Source organism: Delphinus delphis, chromosome 10, assembly GCF_949987515.2.
Source record: "Delphinus delphis chromosome 10, mDelDel1.2, whole genome shotgun sequence".
NCBI lineage: Eukaryota > Metazoa > Chordata > Mammalia > Artiodactyla > Delphinidae > Delphinus > Delphinus delphis.
In genome coordinates this window covers 3720151-3738163 of record NC_082692.2, presented here as the reverse complement: position 1 = coordinate 3738163, position 18013 = coordinate 3720151, and the positions used below count along the sequence as shown (strand labels likewise).

At 45.5% G+C, this 18013-nt stretch overlaps 1 protein-coding gene across 1 annotated transcript in view; it reads right to left on the bottom strand.

Annotated features, from left to right (window-relative positions):
- Positions 1-18013, bottom strand: part of FARS2 (phenylalanyl-tRNA synthetase 2, mitochondrial) — a 382893-nt gene that overhangs the window by 232923 nt on the left and 131957 nt on the right. The gene's annotated exons all lie outside the window — the stretch shown is intronic.

Here is an 18013-nt window from a genome sequence, read left to right as displayed (position 1 = left end):
TGTGTCTCCTAGAGCTTTCGATGCCCTCTCTTGAATGAGGAATGGGATATTCTGAACGTACACATGCGTACAACAGACACGAGTTACAAACCACGAGGCTCTGCTCGGGTTGCTTTGTTCACCACCTCCCTGGCATTATTTAAACGCAATGTTTTGTACACAGATATGAATAACACCAGAAATAACAACTAAAACAAAAAAAAGAAAGCTACATACTGGTTCAAAGTAACCCCACATATGAACATGTCTGTGGGCTGCAGGCATTACCCTTTAATGCTATGAATATATATTGGCAGATACTTCATCCAAATGTTAAGTGTTTTTTCTTGTGCACAAAATTTTGTATTTGTGCTCCTCTCATTTAACAAAAAATGTGTGTTTGTGTGTGTGCATTCTCATTTCTTCCACCCAAATAAACAAGCAGACTGACATCACAAGGCTTCTTTTTTTGCTTAGGCAGAATATTGAGCAAACAAATATTTATTCTGGGTTACTCAGCTGTGAGACATAAGGGGATTCATGACACGCTGTGTCTGGTGCCTGCTTAGCTTTTACAAGATAATTGCACTTTGGACCACCTAGAACATCACATTAAATGCAGAGATCTGATTTTAAAATTTAAAAAACATGGAATGGGCAGAATTTAATCAGTCATGCCTCCATAAAATTGTGGGAGATACAAATAAATGGGCAATAGAAAGTTGCAATAAACCAGCATTAATCAAACTGTGATTAATTCAGGATCAGATTAAAACCCACAGTGGCAGCTGCATCAGGCCCGTTCTGCAGCGCTATTCTCTTCTGCTCCTTTCTGTTTGCCCCTCCTTCCCCCTTCTCATTCCCTTCTGCTCTCACCCCTAGGGCATCCTCCTTGGTGGATAAACCTGCAGGAGAGTTAATTGTCACATACATGGATTTAATCACATTGTCCATCACATTTGGGGGCCCTGCCTTTAGCGATCCGTGACTAATTGTTGTGGTAATTTTTCAATCATTAACAGCAGCACATATGCTGCAGACAAATCCCAAGGTGCCTGCTAAACCCCAGTGACAAGCGGCACACAGGCTCCAGAAGGGCCAGCACACGCCTGGTCCCAGCCCTCACCCCCAATCCTATTAGTCATGCAGCATCATTAATATACATCCATTCCAAGGATGTGTCAGGCTGCAAGAAACTCAGAGGGGCCCGAGTGTGCTTTGTAACATAGCCGCGTCTTCAATCTATTCTTTGAAAAAGGAAGAAGAAGGCGGAGGGGGGTGGGGAGGAAATTAAAACTCCATGTGGGACAAGTAGCTGAGGGCCTATTCTAAGTTCCGCTTGTTTCTCATTCATTTTCAGGCAGGCTCCTGAGCTGCCGCAAGTTCCCTTTCTTGTAGTTTCAGCAGTATTAGCGATCTCCATGGCAACCACCGGTGCTCATCTGCGGTGCACACTGCAGCTTCCTGGGGCTCAATTCTCAAGCCGCGCTGGTGTCAGACGGGGCAGGCCATGTGCACTAGTGGGACCAGACCCTGCCTTGGGGAATCCTCCCGCTGATTGAAGCCCTGCTCTAATCACCACAGGATATGAGCCAGCAAGATCACACGGAATCTCAGCTGCCCGCACGGGATCCAGGAATGCTGTTTAGTTTTCATTTTCCTTTTTCTAAGGGTCTTTGTTGGTTAAAAGTATAGAGCCACTATCTTACAAAAAGGATTCAATTTAAAATAGGTGGCATAACAGTGAACTCTACTCAATATTCTGTAACAACCTACATGGGGAAAGAATCTGAAAAAGAATACATACATGTGTATGTATAGCTGAAGCACTTTGCTGTACACCTGAAGCTAAGACAACATCGTAAATCAACTATACTCCAATATAAAATAAAATTTAAATTAAATTTTAAAAATAAACTAAAAAAATAGGCAGTATATATAACGTTGTGGGTAACTGATTTATTTGAGGCATACATCTCATACACCTTGCATGAAAGGGAAATTTCCTACTCGGGAGGAAATTAAAGCTCCCGAGCTCTCCCTGTGGTTCTTCCTAAATGAAGGAACATTTGGGATATTGGCCAGAAAAGCAAGAGAAGGATTCCTGGGTTATTACTGAAATTCTGGCTCTTCCTATGGAGGCTTAGGAAATTCCCTCTTGTACCTAGTTTCCCCAAGATTAAAATAAGATCTACTTATTTTAGGCACTTAGCAGTGGATCACTGCACAAGGTCTCGGCAAGACTTAATTAGTATGTGCAATTTATTTTTAGCTCCTTAAACGAGAGATGTTTGGTGCGGCTCCATTATGGGGAAATGAAAGGCCGAGCGCCCTCTACTGCTACTTCTGGGTCAGCCTCCGGGTTACCTGAAACCCCACGCTGGGGTTCCCTTATTGCTCACAAGTATCCTGGCTTGGAAGGCATTTAATGGTAAGAGCAGGAAGAAAGAAAACAGACAATAGGCTGACTGTTAAAAATGGAATATCTCACATCAAGGTGACTCACAGTACCTACATCTACTCAGAGCAGGGTGAGAAAGGTCTGGGAAAATTCAGAGTGCCCAACCCTGCATCATGAACAAACATTAAAGGATAAAAAAGTAGGCTCTTACTTTCTGCTCACATTCTTTCAGGACAAGGAGGGGGAAAAAGGAGGATAACGACAGGATCTCACTGACTGATCTGTTCTCTAGAAAAGTCAGGGGAAAAAGAAAACCTCCTTTTTCCTGATTTTTTTTAACATTCACAGCACTAATTAGTTCCTGACTTTGTTTCTGAGTTTAGTTTGAACCCAGATCCATACTCCATAACACTATATGAACAAATCCACTTTAGAGCCTAGATGTTCTTATTAGTTATCACCATGAACAAAAAGTTATACAGATGAAAAAGAAAACAATTTGACATGACTTTTATTCTTTTCTCCATTATGTAAATAATGACCCTTAAATAACATTTAAACAACTGCAAATACAAGTTCAGCTTGGAGCTGAAGCTGGACAGCATATGAAGAAATTCTGTTTCTTTATTAAAAATTAACTCTCTTTGGAAAGGTGTTGGTAATAATAATAGTAATAATAACAATACACTAAATAAAAATATATTAAAGTCTAAAATTCGTTGAACTCTTTCTGTGTCAGAAACTGTTCTAAGTGCTCTACATGCAATATTCTTTAATCTTTATAGCTCTTCAAGGTCAGTACCAATATTATTACCATTTCTGAGTTAGGAGAATGAGACACAGAGAGAATTAGTATCTTGTCACAGATACTGTCACACAACTGACAAGTAACAAAGCCAGAATTCAAATCCAGGCCCTTGAAATCCTAAACCCACCAAGCTAACCAATAAACTATGTTGAAGGACACAGGAGAATCAAATTCTGGGGAGACGGAACCCAAGCTGTTCATCATGGAATCTAGTTCCTTTAAAGAAAAGCCAAAATTACGAAAGCTCTATCCAGCTTACATATTTCCTCCTCCAAACCCAGACCTTATCTTGTTAGAAGCCAAGACCACATATTTTTCCATCACCTTTGATTTTTTCATGGGACGTCATCAGTTTACCCTTGAACTGAGTCAGTGTCCCCGACAGAAACGCGCTCCGATAAGGACACCAGGGCCGGTGTTCAGCACACGGTGGGCGTGAGCAGCTGCAGGGGCTGCGGACAGCCAGCGCGGGGCTTCGACCTGCTGCGTGGGGAGAGGGCTTCTCTCAGCCCTGGGCAGTTGACTATCCAGTCGTGGGATCAGCTATTCATCACCCCCCCGGGTCCTCTCAGCTGATGGCAGGAGGGCCGCAGAGCAGCGGAGTGGGGGAGATGGAGAGCAGGAACCCAGCAGGAGCGCAGCTCTGCCACGAAAGAGCCTCGCAGGCTGTGGAGAGCGAGGGCCCGGATGGGCAGCTGACCGTGGGGCTGCCACCGGGCGCCCCCAAGGAGCGGTCAGAGTGCAGGCAGCAATGGCTGAGGACAGGTTTCCATCAAGGCCTTCATGTGAAGGGTTCACATCAGTCTCTGGCTCTTTTCAAGGACCCAAATCCCATCAGACTTGAAATGACTGGACTCCAGCAAACTGAGATTGTCAGGAAGACATATTTTCAAAATTTCCCTGTCAAATAGCTGGAAAAGGGGGTTATGACATGCCACGTCGAATACACATCTACATTTGTATCCACAGACACAAATTCCAGATACAGAAATCCTGAACTTTATCCTTCTGAAAGGGCTGTGGACTACACACAAGGACATCTCCCACACACTACCCTGCAAAGGCAATGAAATGGTCTCTCCATTCTTATCTCATTACGATTCTCCAATCAATCTGTCTGAGAACAGTAAATGACTGCAGCATCCCAGGCATCCCACTCATACAAAAGTGTGAATAATTTGCTAAATGTGAGGAAATGAGATAGTTTACAGATCACGCAGGGAATCCATAATAGGAAAAGGTTGCCATATCAAACACTAGCATTTCTAATTATGTCATTACATTTGATGAGTGAAATGGCCCCCTTTGAAATAGATTTAAAGATTTCTGGTCAAACTATATTTTATAAAATGAGTATTCTTTCTGTAATGTTATGGATTCTCCTTAAATAGTTCTCCCTTTAAATATGAAATGCTTGAGGAGAATGTGAAAGGGAATTCAGTTATTACAAGATACAGCGTTACTTTACCATCACACAAATTCTCCTTTCATTATGTGGCTAATTTCTTTTTTTCCTATTAGCAGCCAGGGAAAAAAGATGTAATTGGCATGCTCTGAAATATTAAGCTAACTCTGGTACTAAAGATATGCCATCTCTCACAGCTTAAGAATTTTATTTTGCAATGCATTGCAGGATGAGAAATAGCCCTTAGAAAAGCATCAGCTTTCATGTTGCCGACCCTAGGGTTTCCATGACGTTGTAGCTCTTAAAAGAGTTTACCTTGATGTGTTTAACAGCACCAGAAATCCTGGGTTGAGAGCATACCCCAGACTCTGCGGGGGACGGTTAAGACACTCCTTCTGGCCCTTCCAGCTCTGACGTTTGGTGACTGTAGGTTTTTACTGCTGGCCTCACTCTCTCTGTAAGGAAAATGGATGCTAAACATTGCACCAGTGCATCATATTCTATGTAATGGAATTCTGAAGTAAATCACATTATTAAGAAAATATATGTTTTGAAACATGGTTTATTCCCTTCTGATAACGTTAAGGCAATGGACACATATAACCATCAAAGTGCATATCTAAAATCACGGAACTACAAAAATGGTGATGGCATAAGGAATCTTAGAAATAATCTTTTAGTGCAAACCCATTTATTTTACTGATAAGGAAACAGAGAAGTCTGGAGAAATATACTAATAACAATAATACTAATAAAAATATCCTTTCAAACTAACATCTACCAAGAGGTAATTATGGGCCAGAAACTATTGTGTTTTCCATACATCATCTTCTTTCAACTTTTTAAGAAGGCTAAGAGATAAACATTAGTATTATCAACCTCATTTTGACAAATAAGGAAACCGAGGCTCAGAGAGGTTATACCACATGTCCCAGTGCGTCCAGACGGCAAGGACAGAGCAAACACCGGGACCTAGCGGTGTGACCCCATGGCCCTGCTCTTAATCTCACAAGAACACAAGAAATCATGGCTTAAGTTCACGGATAAGTTCTTACAACGGTTAAAATTCATAGAATTAATGAAGGTAAGACTGACTGTACATTTCAGGATTTCCATGCCCATATTTTTAGGAACAGTGCCAGGTGCTAGAAGTACATAGATGAAGACACTGCCCTCTGAACAAGGAGCTAAGGAGAACGCCCCCCACAAGGATGTGACAGTCCAGAGGAAGAGGCAGACAGCACGTGCTAGGAGCAGGGTGGTAACTCCACGAAGAGAAGCCCACTCTCAAGCCAGGCAGAACCAGGAGAGCAGCCCTTCCTGTGAGCACCTGGGCCTCAAAAGCCGCCATAGCTGTGAAGTGGGACTCACCAGTGGGCAACTCGGCAGTGTGAGCTCAGCAGACAGGAGGGAGAAAGGTCAAACTGTATTTATTTGACAGTTATCTTATATATAACAGAGACACTTTCTTCTTCTGGTATTCTACCTCACTGGGAGATCCCAGAACACCATGTGAATATTCACAGCCTCCGAAAGCATGTAGATGGCAACTCTCACTCTCATTTTTTTATGATGAGAAAATCTGGCTGTGAAGTGGTTGAGTGATTTGCTAGATGCCTCCAGAGGGGAACATGGAAGCTACTGGAAAAAATTAAGACTGCTCAACTACCAGATGTAGCATGTGACGCAAAAATCAGCCTGTCGATACCAGAAACCTACACTTTGAAAAGCTGGCAAAGGAAGAGGATCTAGCAAAGGTGACTGACAAAGTAGACAGCCAAGAACATGTGAGGAACATTTCAGATCTACTGTACTTTATCATCAGTTGAGAATTCCTCGTGGATAAACGTTACCGGTTCACAAGCGGGTAGCAATGGTTTCAGGTATTACATGAGAAGCGGCTAGGGCAAGTGTCACGAAGAACTTCTCAGAAATGGAACAGCCCCTGAATTAGGGCTTCTGAACCTCAAAAGCAATTCTTCAAAAGCGGCAAAACGTTTTTACTTAAAGCTTAACCTATCCATGTAAGGATCGGTTAACAACAGGTGACCACCTGGGGAAAAAAATCATTATTAAATTCATACAGCCAAAACAACTGAAGCCACATACAGAAACATCTCATTTCATTTAAACAAACTAATGCTTTAAAATGTACATCTTACAAACCAATAAATTAGGGAGTGACTATTCAACTTATAAAAGAATTCACTACCTGCTTTCCTTTCATAAACCTTTAATTTATTCAGCTTTTCCGGGGCACAACTCTTGCGTGAACTGGGGACCATGTGCCTCTTACTGTTACTGCCACACGGTCACAGGCCGTGTCAGTGGAGAAAGAAGCCACTGCAGCTTACAGCCTAGGTGTCCCTGTCCTCACGGGAGGCATGGAACCCAGAGAGGAGCCAGCACAAACCACTCCCGAACCCGGCATCTCCCAGAGGATGGTCACAGCCCCCAGCACCAGAATCACCGGGACACTGCTTCAGACCGCAGACCCTGGACACCCCACACAGCCAGAGCCGGATCTCGGGGGACCTGAATTTGCATCAAGCTCCCCAAATTTGAGAGTCACTCGCTAAGAGGCAGGCCTGAGAAAGAGCTCTCGCTGGATGCGTGGGGGACACTGGGGCCATTATGAAGGTTGACATCGGAAACTGAAATAAGCAAAACCTCTGTGGAGGAATGTAACCCACGGCCTCACTTTCCTCCACCAAACATTTGTTGATGGTGTTTTCAGAGTTAAGCCTGGGGGAACAGGGTCGACTGAGACCCAGCTCTTGCCTTGAAGGAGCTCAAAATCTCATTGGGGAATAGTAGAGAAACTCAGAAATCACTGAAGAATGGCAATGGCAGTGAAGAGAGATACACAGCATTTTCGGGAACAGAGGCCACATCCTGGCCGGGGTGGGGGAGAGGAATGGAAATGGGAGGCAGATACAGGATCTCTGAGGACTTTGCAAATGAGGGGTTAAATGAGGGGCTGAGGTGAACTCTTCCAGGACGAGCAGAAATTACAGGGAGGAAGTGGAAAAGGGGAAGGGGATAGAAGGAAAGGCCTGTGTCAAGTTACAGAAGCCAGGAGAGGAGAAGCATTCGGGGGGCTATTACCCGTCACATTATTTGAAAGGAAAGGACCATATGGAGATGCGTGTAACAAATGAGGCTTCCGAATATGCAGGGGACAGAAACCAGAGGCAGGAACAGCCTGCAGGGCTCCTTACTGCAGGGCTCCTTACTGCAGGGTTAGCGAGCTCCGTGGACAATAGGGCAAGATTTGTTCCTCTACTTCAGAAGCATTAGAGACCTGGGAAGAGTCTCAAAGGTGTCAGTAATATTTTTTTAAGGATATGGCTGTGAGAGGTCTTAGTGACATTTTAAGTTGGAACTGAAAAAATTAAAATGCTAATCTTGTTTACACCGAAAACCTCCCAATATGAAAGAAAAAAGGTATCTCCTAGTGCTTGTCAAATAACTTCCAACAAATACAGCTGAAGGACTGGTTTTCACAGGAGCACTGATGCTGAAACGGCTCTTAGGAGGTACCAGGGGATGGACAGCCAGGTGTGCCCATTTGTGCAGAGTTCACAGGAATGAAACACACAAATGGGAAGACGTGCCAGGGGTCTTTAAAAAGTCATAAGTAAGAACAGAAAATCAACTGCGGGTGTATTCCGAAGCTAGCACAATAGCTCTGCTACCAAAGCAAGATGCTCAGCTGGTCTAGTTTTGGTGAGATGTCAATGAGCAAAATTATGAATAAGCTGTAATGTGTAGATAAGACTGGAAGGTTGCCCAGGCCAAGGTAACTTTAAATGATGACCATTAACATAAAATAAAGAAATAAACAAATAAAACGCACGCACACAAACACACACACCCAACAACCACCTTTCTATCCATTCTCTCAGAATCCTTCTCATTGCTTCGACTTTTTCAAATGACAGAGGACTAACTGACAGTCACTGAAGACGAAGAATGTATGTTCAATTTCCATCCTAACACAACTACCAAAAAAAAAAAGTCGTTAAAATCGATTTTTTTCACCTCTTTTTTGCATTTAAATAGAGTTGAGAGACACTTGGGGTTAGAACTGTCTTGCCAGAGGATGTGCTAAAGATCTTTACATTTCCAGGAAGCAGCACACAGCTGGTACTCAGTAAGTGTTGCTGAATAAATTAATAAATTGGTTAATAAATTAATGAAGGAACAAATGAACAGCGGTCGCTAAAATTAGCCTCCAAGAGACGTAACCAAGTAAACCAAGCCTGTGGTTCACTATCACAGGCTTCACAGAAAGGTGGAGAATAGCAACCAGAAGTGATGCTTAAGGTCACAGGCTGAATCTTGACCACTTCACAGGCCTGGTATGAATTCCCTGCACTAGGGTGCCTTACAAAACCCCCTTCACCTTAATATAGTAACATGACTGCACTGCCTCATTAGCACCTTATTTAAGACTTTTCTATTCCTCCCCGTTAACAAGGCATTTCCCAACTTGATATTACCGGGCAGAGGGGAAGGAAGGAGGAAATCAGTAACGGAAACCAAAAGAAAAATGAAAGCAGTCCAGAGCTACAACATGCTGTGAAGGGATTCCGCCATGCAGAATCAGTAAAGTATCTTTCGTGCACAGAAGCAACAAAACATGGCATGTGTGATGTGTCTTAACCCAGCATTTTTTGAAAACAAATCTGCTCATAAATAGTACACACAGGGCTTCCCTGGTGGCTCAGTGGTTGAGAGTCCGCCTGCCGATGCAGGGGACACGGGTTCGTGCCCCGGTCCGGGAAGATCCCACATGCCGCGGAGCGGCTGGGCCCGTGAGCCATGGCCGCTGAGCCTGCGCGTCCGGAGCCTGTGCTCCGCAACGGGAGAGGCCACAGCGGTGAGAGGCCCGCGTACCGCAAAAAAAAAAAAAAAATTACACACAGAAGCAACCATACTGTGCAAACATTGTTTATGTATTTATGCCACAAGCACAAGAAATGAAATCTACGAAAAATCTGTATTATTAAAGTCTTATCACATCTATTATCACTGTAAATTTGTCCTATGATATTTTCAGCAGAGAGATAATAACATAACTGTGCTGTTTTACTCTTCCTTACAAAGGCAGGCAACAAAATAAACCCTCTAAACTCAAGAAAAGAATTTCTCTGTTAGTTCTGTTACAGACGACCGGAAAGTCAGCTCAATACGATGGATCAAGTGGGTCCAGGCCAAGGTATATCATGTGAAGTTTCAGAATACAGGGACAAAATGAGGTTCCTAAAAAGTCCCAGGAATCCAAAAAGCCTTCTAGAACCAATAAACAAGTTCAGCAAGGTGAGAGAATACAAGATCAACATATAAAAATCAAACGTATTTCTATTTACTAGCAATGTAAAATCTGAAAATGAAATTAAGAAGGCAATTCCATTTACAATACCATTAAAAGCATAAAATGCTTAGAATAAATTTCATAAAATACGTACAAGACTGTGCACTGAAAACTACAAAACACTGCTGAGAGAAGGTAAAGACGATCAGGTCAGAGGCCCACAGTCTAGGGCCCACAGTCCAGCCTCCCATTTTCGCAGATCAAGTGTTACTGGGACACAGCCTCTGCTCGCTGACCATAACATGTTCCACTACAATGGCAGAGTTAAGGAGGTGTGACAGAGACCCACAGGATAAAATGTTTACTACCTGGCCCTTCAAGGAAAGGTTCGGCAATCTCTGATCTAAGTAAATGGAGAGACATCCCACGTTAACACAATACCGTTAAGATGGCGATTTTTCTCAAAATGATCTACAGTCAATGTAATTACTAGCAAAATCTGAACAGACTTTTTTTTTGTACAATTGACAAGCCGATTCTAAAATTTATACTGAAATACAAAGGAGCTAGAATAGCCAAAAGAATTTCGAAAAAAAGAACAGAAACTGAGAACTCACACCACCCCATTTCAAATATGCTCTAAAGCTACAATGATCAAGTCTGTGTGCTACTGTAGACAAATTTTTAACAGAGACACCAAGGCAATTCAATGAGGAAGGAACAGTCTTCTCAAAAGCAGATCTGGGACAAATAAATGGCCACATTCAAAGAGATGAATTTAGAACATGTCCTTACATCATATACAAAATTTAAATCAAAATGGATCATACACCTAAATGCAACAAATAAAACAAAAAACTTCCAGAAGAAAATATAGGAAAAAAATCTTCATGATTTGGGTTAGTCAAAGAGTTCTTAGATACAACACCCAAAGCACGATTCACAAAAGAAAACAACAATTGATAAACCAAGTTTCATCAAAATTAAAAACTATTCCACTTCAAAAGACACCATTAAGTAATTAAAAAGATAAGCCACACACTAGGAGAAAATATAGGCAAATCATATGATAAAGATCTTATATCCAGGGGCTTCCCTGGTGGCGCAGTGGTTGAGAGCCCGCCTGCCGATGCAGGGGATACGGGTTCGTGCCCGGGTCCGGGAAGATCCCACATGCCGCGGAGCGGCTGGGCCCGTGAGCCATGGCCGCTGAGCCTGCGCGTCCGGAGCCTGTGCTCCGCAACGGGAGAGGCCACAACAGTGAGAGGCCCGCGTACCGCTAAAGAAAACAAACAAACAAAAAATTTAGCTTCAGAGTAGAACTGTACCATTTATACAGGCATGGCCATTCTCACCACAACAGATAAAACTGAGCGAAATTTCGTTCTTCCTGCGATCAAATTCACACCCACCTCCGGGCGCCTTCCTGCGGGGCAGAGGCTGGAAAGCCGAACACTGCCTCCTGGCCTTCCTGGGAACTGGGTTCTTGGAGTTAATTAGGCTCCTCCAACGAGGTGCACTCATGTAAGACTTGGGATGTGAAGGTGGAAGCCACCCTTGGGCGCTCAGCATGGCACGGGGCCCAGCGGGGTTTCTCCAAGTGTTCAGTGCCCAGCTGTCATCAGCTTCACGGGTATCAAGAGACAGCAGCTGTGACAGGGTCTGACCCTTGGGCTGCAGCTACCGCAGAAGGTTCCTGAAATGAGCAGCCCCAGCGGTGGTCCCCCGACTCCTTCCCATCCTAATGTAGCAGAAGATTCAGCACCTTGACAGAGCAGGGCAGCTGTGTGGTTCCGGGGCATTCCTGGAGGCCCAGCCTCTAGCCCACTCCTCCAGTACTTCCAGTAATTTGCAAGTACTCATCTCTATTTTAAATCCCTCTCTGTTTGAAACAGCTGGTGTGGTTTTTGTCTCCTCCAACTGAACCCAACTGATGATATAACACACAGGGAAACACAGGAAGTAGTATACCCGATACAAAAGAGAGGCAAAGGACATTTCCGGGAGTACGGTAAAGACACACAGCAAGGTCACTCCAGAGCAGCACATGGAGAAAGCAGCCCGCCCGGATCGGAGCGGGTCCAAGGCTCTGGGAGAGACCAAAAGATGAAACAGGTAGAAAACCTAATGCATGTGAACTTATGCAGGTGAGACTGGGTTCAGACAATCTTCAGAATGAAGTTTTGAATTTATGAAAAGTACATAGAAAGCAAGCAAACAAAAAAGACTACACAAAAAGCTGGGTAGGAGAGAGAAGGGAATAGAATCACAGTTCACTACCTATTTCACCTGTGGAGGGCACTGAGCTAGTCACTGTAACCGAATGCAGAGCACTATCCATCCCCCGTTACACGCTAACTATGGAGACATCTGGGAGATTGGAAGGGTGCCTGTTTGGGCTATTAGGGTGGGGCAGAAGTGGCCAAATCCTCTTATTTCATATCGCATAGTTAAAAAAAAGTTTAAAGTGGAAAAAAATCAAGACGCAGCAACGTGGGCGTGTTATTTGGAGACAGAGAGGATGTCCGGAACCTGGCTGCCTCTGGGGGAGAAGACAGGAATGCAGGGGCCGGGGAGGCAGAGGCATGGGGCTTGCTATGGTATGTTCTCAACCTGGTAGAACTATCTGACTCCTAAGATATGCAGGGAATAAACTTTAGTAAAAAGAAAGAAAGAATAAAGGAAGAAGAAAAGGAAGTGGCCCAGATTCTCCCATCATTCCACGGCCGAGACCCTCTGGGTACAGATGGACGTCCCCCCTGCCCCGGGCCCTAGGCCCTGAGCACAGCCCAGTCCGGGCCCACCCATGCAGGCAGCACCCACCAGGCGCTTCCCGCCCCCTCTCCTGTCCGGAAAGGTGGCTGGGTCACTGCAAGCCAAGGGCACAGAAGAGGAAAAGAGTTCAAATAAAACTGTAGCTACAGTCATAGGAAAAGATCAGATATAAAAGCAACATTTCAGTATCCTGGGGGTCAAATAAAAAATCATACATTGGTTTTCAGAGAGAAAGAATCTGAAATAAGTCGGAGGCAACCACCAGCAACTGCCTCTATCTAAAAACAGCTGTGAAAATACCAACATTTTGAGCTAAAGGTTAACTAGATTGCCTAAATTCAAATTTGCTTCTGAGGTATCCAAGAGCCATGGTTTCCAGAAATATAGAAAACTAATGTGTTGTTCTTGGAAGTAGAGTAGGTCTAAGGAACTCTCAGAGCATTCATGCTTCCCTCCACGCCGTCCTCGTGGACCAGTTTCTAGCAGTTCTGTTAAGCAGTATGGGTGGTGCAGTCCCTGCAAAAGTTTTACAGAGCAACAGATCCAGCTCAAAGATTCCATTCAGTCAAATTAATATGTCTTCCTTTCATTTTTAATCTAATGCATCTGAGAGAACAAAAGAAGAATAAAAGCCATGACCATTGTCTCTGTTAAAATTTATCTTCAGGGTAGGGGCTTCCCTGGAGGCGCAGTGGTTGACAGTCCGCCTGCTGATGCAGGGGACACAGGTTCGTGCCCTGGTCCGGGAAGATCCCACATGCCGCGGAGCGGCTGGGCCCGTGAGCCATGGCCGCTGAGCCTGCGCGTCTGGGCCTGTGCTCCGCAACGGGAGAGGCCACAACAGTGAGGGGCCCACGTACCGCTAAAGAAAACAAACAAACAAAAAATTTAGCTTCAGAGTAGAACTGTACCATTTATACAGGCATGGCCATTCTCACCACAACAGATAAATCTGAGCGAAATTTCATTCTTCCTGCGATCAAATTGCTACCAGCATGTTTGCGAACACTATAAATCTGCCCATGTTGATTCTTAAAATGAAAAATACCAAGGGAAACACATAATCCTTTACTCCCTGCCATTCTCAGGAATAAGAAACAACAGACATCTTGACTAGGCAGAAGAAGCTGTCCTTCCCAGCAGGCTCTGGGTGGAGGGGTAGCCTCGCTATCGCCCACGTGTACTGGGTGGGTTACGTAACCATCCAGGGCTGATGGGCCTCATCTCTCCGTGGAAAACAAGATCTCGATTTTATACTGTTAGTAATTCACAATTATTAGCAGTCATCTGGGGGGGAAGATCCAGATCACATGCCGCTCTCTCCATTCGTGAGTTCCTGTGCCACTTGAGACAATGGGGGGGCTGCGGTCTGGCTGGCCAAGCAGAGAGAATTCTGCCCTGCCCAGAGAGCAGGGCTCCAGGGCCCGGGGACGGGGCAGGGGGGGCAGGAAGGCCAGCTTTGCCCGCCCAAGCTCCCTGCCTGCCTCCATGGCCTCAGGTGTTGTAGACACAGCACAGCAGTTCCTGCCCAAACCCCCTTCCAGCTGTGGGCAGCCGTCACTCGAAATGATCACAGAGGACTAAACCCAGACAGACCCAAGGAGCAGAAGGCTGAGTCAGGCTAAACCAGGGCCAAGGGGAAGAGAGCCAGGGGCATCGGCGACGGGAGCAGATGCAGGAGCTGCGCCTGGAGCTGACTGCGGCCTGCACAGGACAGTCGTGGGCAGAGGACACATGGCAGCCACGAGGAAGCCACGGCAGAGGGATCTGCGTCTCTCTCCACCGTAACTCAGGGACTTCGCTGTTGCCAAAGCAAACCCGTTCAGTGTCGGGCTTTTCTGCAAGCGAAGCAGGGTTTGTAGAGCAGATCTGAGTGCAAGAGGCAGGAAACACTTCTACGTTAAGGGAGAGATTTGGAAGCCTTTAATAACATCACCATGCTCTTCAGTAGAAGAGCTACATCCCCCAATTTCCAGCCCTGGCTGAGACATCGACTCATGAGTTCTTTAGTTTTCTTGGACTCAGTTTCCCCCCAAAAGAAACAGGAATGAAAACCATATGCTTATTTCCACCTCTCAAATTCAGCCATCCAAGAATTCAATTCTGTTTATTTCAGGCCGTTAAATATTCATCAAGTCCAGGAACCAGGTGCTTCAAGGGATTAAAAAAGAAATAAATAAAACAAACACAGGCCCTGCTGTCAAGGAGCTCAGATCTAGAAGGTTAAAAAAAATCCTCAAATGATACCAGAAGGTAAACTCTGGTAAATATCGCAGGAGAACGAGTCAACAGGCCACTCAACAAACAATTCTGTGGATCTGGAATGTGCGGGGCAACGTGTTAGACACAGAAGAAGATCTACAGATGTCGGCCAGCCCTGTCCCTGACGGTGCAGACGGTGCAGCAGGGACGGTGTCGGGCAGGGGGATGTTTCAGGGAGGGAGGAAGAGTCTCTGGTCCCTAACTGTCCAGAGACAGGAGTCGAGCAAGCTGTGACGGCGTGGCCACTACAAGGCCCGCACGGCAGGGGCGACACTGGCCAGCAGAGACGGAGACCCGGAGCTGTGAGCTGAGAGGACCGCACAGCACCCTGGTGACGGGGGCTTGCGCCCGCCTGCCCACTGCCAAGGGCACGGGTGGGTGGCTCGAGGGCTCGCTGGAAAAGCGGGCACCTGTAGTTTGTCCAGCAGCGAGTGGAGGATCCCTGAGCGTTTGCAGTGTCACAAGTGGAACTTAAAGCAGCAGCAGGAAGACTCAGGACCATCCCGTCCTCCCTGCTGGCCCTTCCTTCCGGCCTGTGAGGAGCGTCCCTTGGGCTGTGGGGTTGGTGCGGAGGGGGAGACCCAGCCAAAGCCGCATGGAGCCAGCTTTCCAGCTCTGCCGTCTCTCCAGGCCACACTCCCAAGCCACAGCCCTTTCGCCACACAGAACTGTGATAAGCCGGTGCTGACTCGATCTTAAATGCCCCCAGAACACAGGCTGCAGAGGGCGGGAAGGCTCACTTGTTTGCACCCTGCCGTGTCCCGAGCACCCAGAAGAGTAGCAGTCGCGTAATAAGTATTTGTTAAATGAACAAACGAAGCTGAGACCGTGAACAATCTTAAATGTCACCTTTAGTCTCTTCCTTTGACAGACGAGGAAACGGTGGCTTGCAGGTGTCCACGGCTTTCCCCGGAGCCAGGGAGCTAATCAGTGAGTTGGAAAACCACAACTACCCCGGGGTCTCCTGATGCTGGGTGTGACGCTCTTGACGCTGTCCCACGTTACCCCTGGTTTTCTGCATTTTCAACGCCCTATAATTAAGAGCGAGGAAATTAGAAAGCAGCAGTTTACAGATCTCCAAAGAATTTTATTTTGAAAATGTTTAGAACCTTCACGACACAGAATATTAAGGTAACAAAAACCAGTAGGGAGCTGGATAGGAGAAACGCCCTGATTTCAGGCCAGTGAAATGAAAGCAACACTCTCTCTGTGCTTTAGAATTTCTGAGATTACCTCCGTTACTTTGCTTTGAAACTGCTCAGGAAACTACAGCAGACATTACTCGTCTACCACTGTTACAGTCTGGCCTTCCCCGCTGGCTCCCCAGAGACCAGCACCTACCCAAGCTTCAAAAATCTTCCCTCGGCACTAAAAGTGTATATATTTTGAAAGGCAACAAATAGAGGCTTGTGTCATCTTTGGAGTGGCTTTTTGGAATCTTCTGCAAAGATTTAAAATCAAAAAGCTGCCTGGGAACCATCTGCAGAGTAAGAAACAAATAACAAATAAGCGATAACCAAGACAGTTTTCAAAGAAGACCAGAGATGGGAACCTCCCAATGACACCACTGCTCCAAAATTAGTATTTGTGATCAACAGCTCCACGCCAGGCACTGCCAGAGGCTGGGAGACGCTAGGCCTCGTCCTCATGGTGCTTACAGTCTTGGGGAGAGGCTGGGTCAGAGACACAACACCATCAGTCCGTTGCCATGGTGACGCTCCCCCTAGGTATGCAGGTGCTTCAGGCGTGTCCTACAAGGTCCTCTGCTGGGCCAGACTGGTCTCAGCAGAAGCAAGGGCACGTGCAGGGTCTTGAGCACCAAGGAAGAACTTAGAGGCCTGGGTGGCAAGAACGCCAAGTGCCACAGGGACAGGCTTGGTGGGGCCCGAGGGGTGGCCAGGACCAGAGCCCAGCAGGTGCTGCCTGGAAGGTGTATCATGCAGCTGAGGGTTTGAACTTTACCCTCTGAGCACTGAGAATCCAAAGATTATAAGGAGATTACAATGACAAAGACGTGACCGTGAAAAGATCATCCCTCAAAAGACAAGTGTTTATGTTTTCAGAACAGTACAAACCACGTGAAATAAAAGAATGTAAACTAGGACATAAGGATTGTTGGCGTAGCATTTAGGAGTGACAGCAGAAAAGCATGTCCAGGCATCCACAGAAAGGAGGGCATACTTAGTAACCCCACATGGTACTGATTAAACTACCAGGCACACTTCTAGGCCAAAAAAAAATTGGGGAACATGATGTTTCTAAAGACCGCACTAAAACTCAAAATGTATTGAAAGAATCAACTAATGACTCAATTTCCAAGTTAGTGCATAAATGAAATAATAAAAACATGGAGGTTACCATAAACAATCATTCCTTCTTCTCAGACCTCCCTCGGTCCCTCTAGCGCACAATGGCCGGTCCATCTGGTGGATTCACAGACACCCTCTAGTGTCTCAGCCCACTGCATGGAACACACTTTCCATGTGTTTACATCTAGACCACCCACTGGGACTGTGAGCTCCTTACGGAATTCTTACACACTTGTACCACCCAGGGCACCTGGCCATATGCCCTGCACATGGGGGCTTGCAAGTGTGGACTGACTCATCAAGTGAGCAACTGGTAAAAGACAGAAAAGGGGATTTGGAAATAATCTGTGTATTTGAGTTAGAGAGATCTTTCACAATTAACTTCATTATATGTTAAGCAGAGCAAATTAAATCCTATCACACTAGTAGGGAAAGACTAAGGGATGTAAGAAAAGCACCATGAAATTCGATTGTGTTAAAGACGCCACGCCTCACAGATGACGGGGGATTTTCTCACAGCTCTCTGTGCCAAGAATATTGTGCTTTCCCTGAAAAAAATGGGCATGCTTTTGTCTTGCAGATACTATAGGTTGTGTTGATTAACTGTGTTTCCCTCTTTCCTTTCACCATTAGGCAGCTAGAGCCAAATTTATGCCTCCTTATAGCAATGAGATCAATGTGTATTTCTTTGTTGCAACCTTAGCCCAGCTTTGTCATTTTCCTATTCTTATCTTCCCTTTCCCTTTTCTCCCTC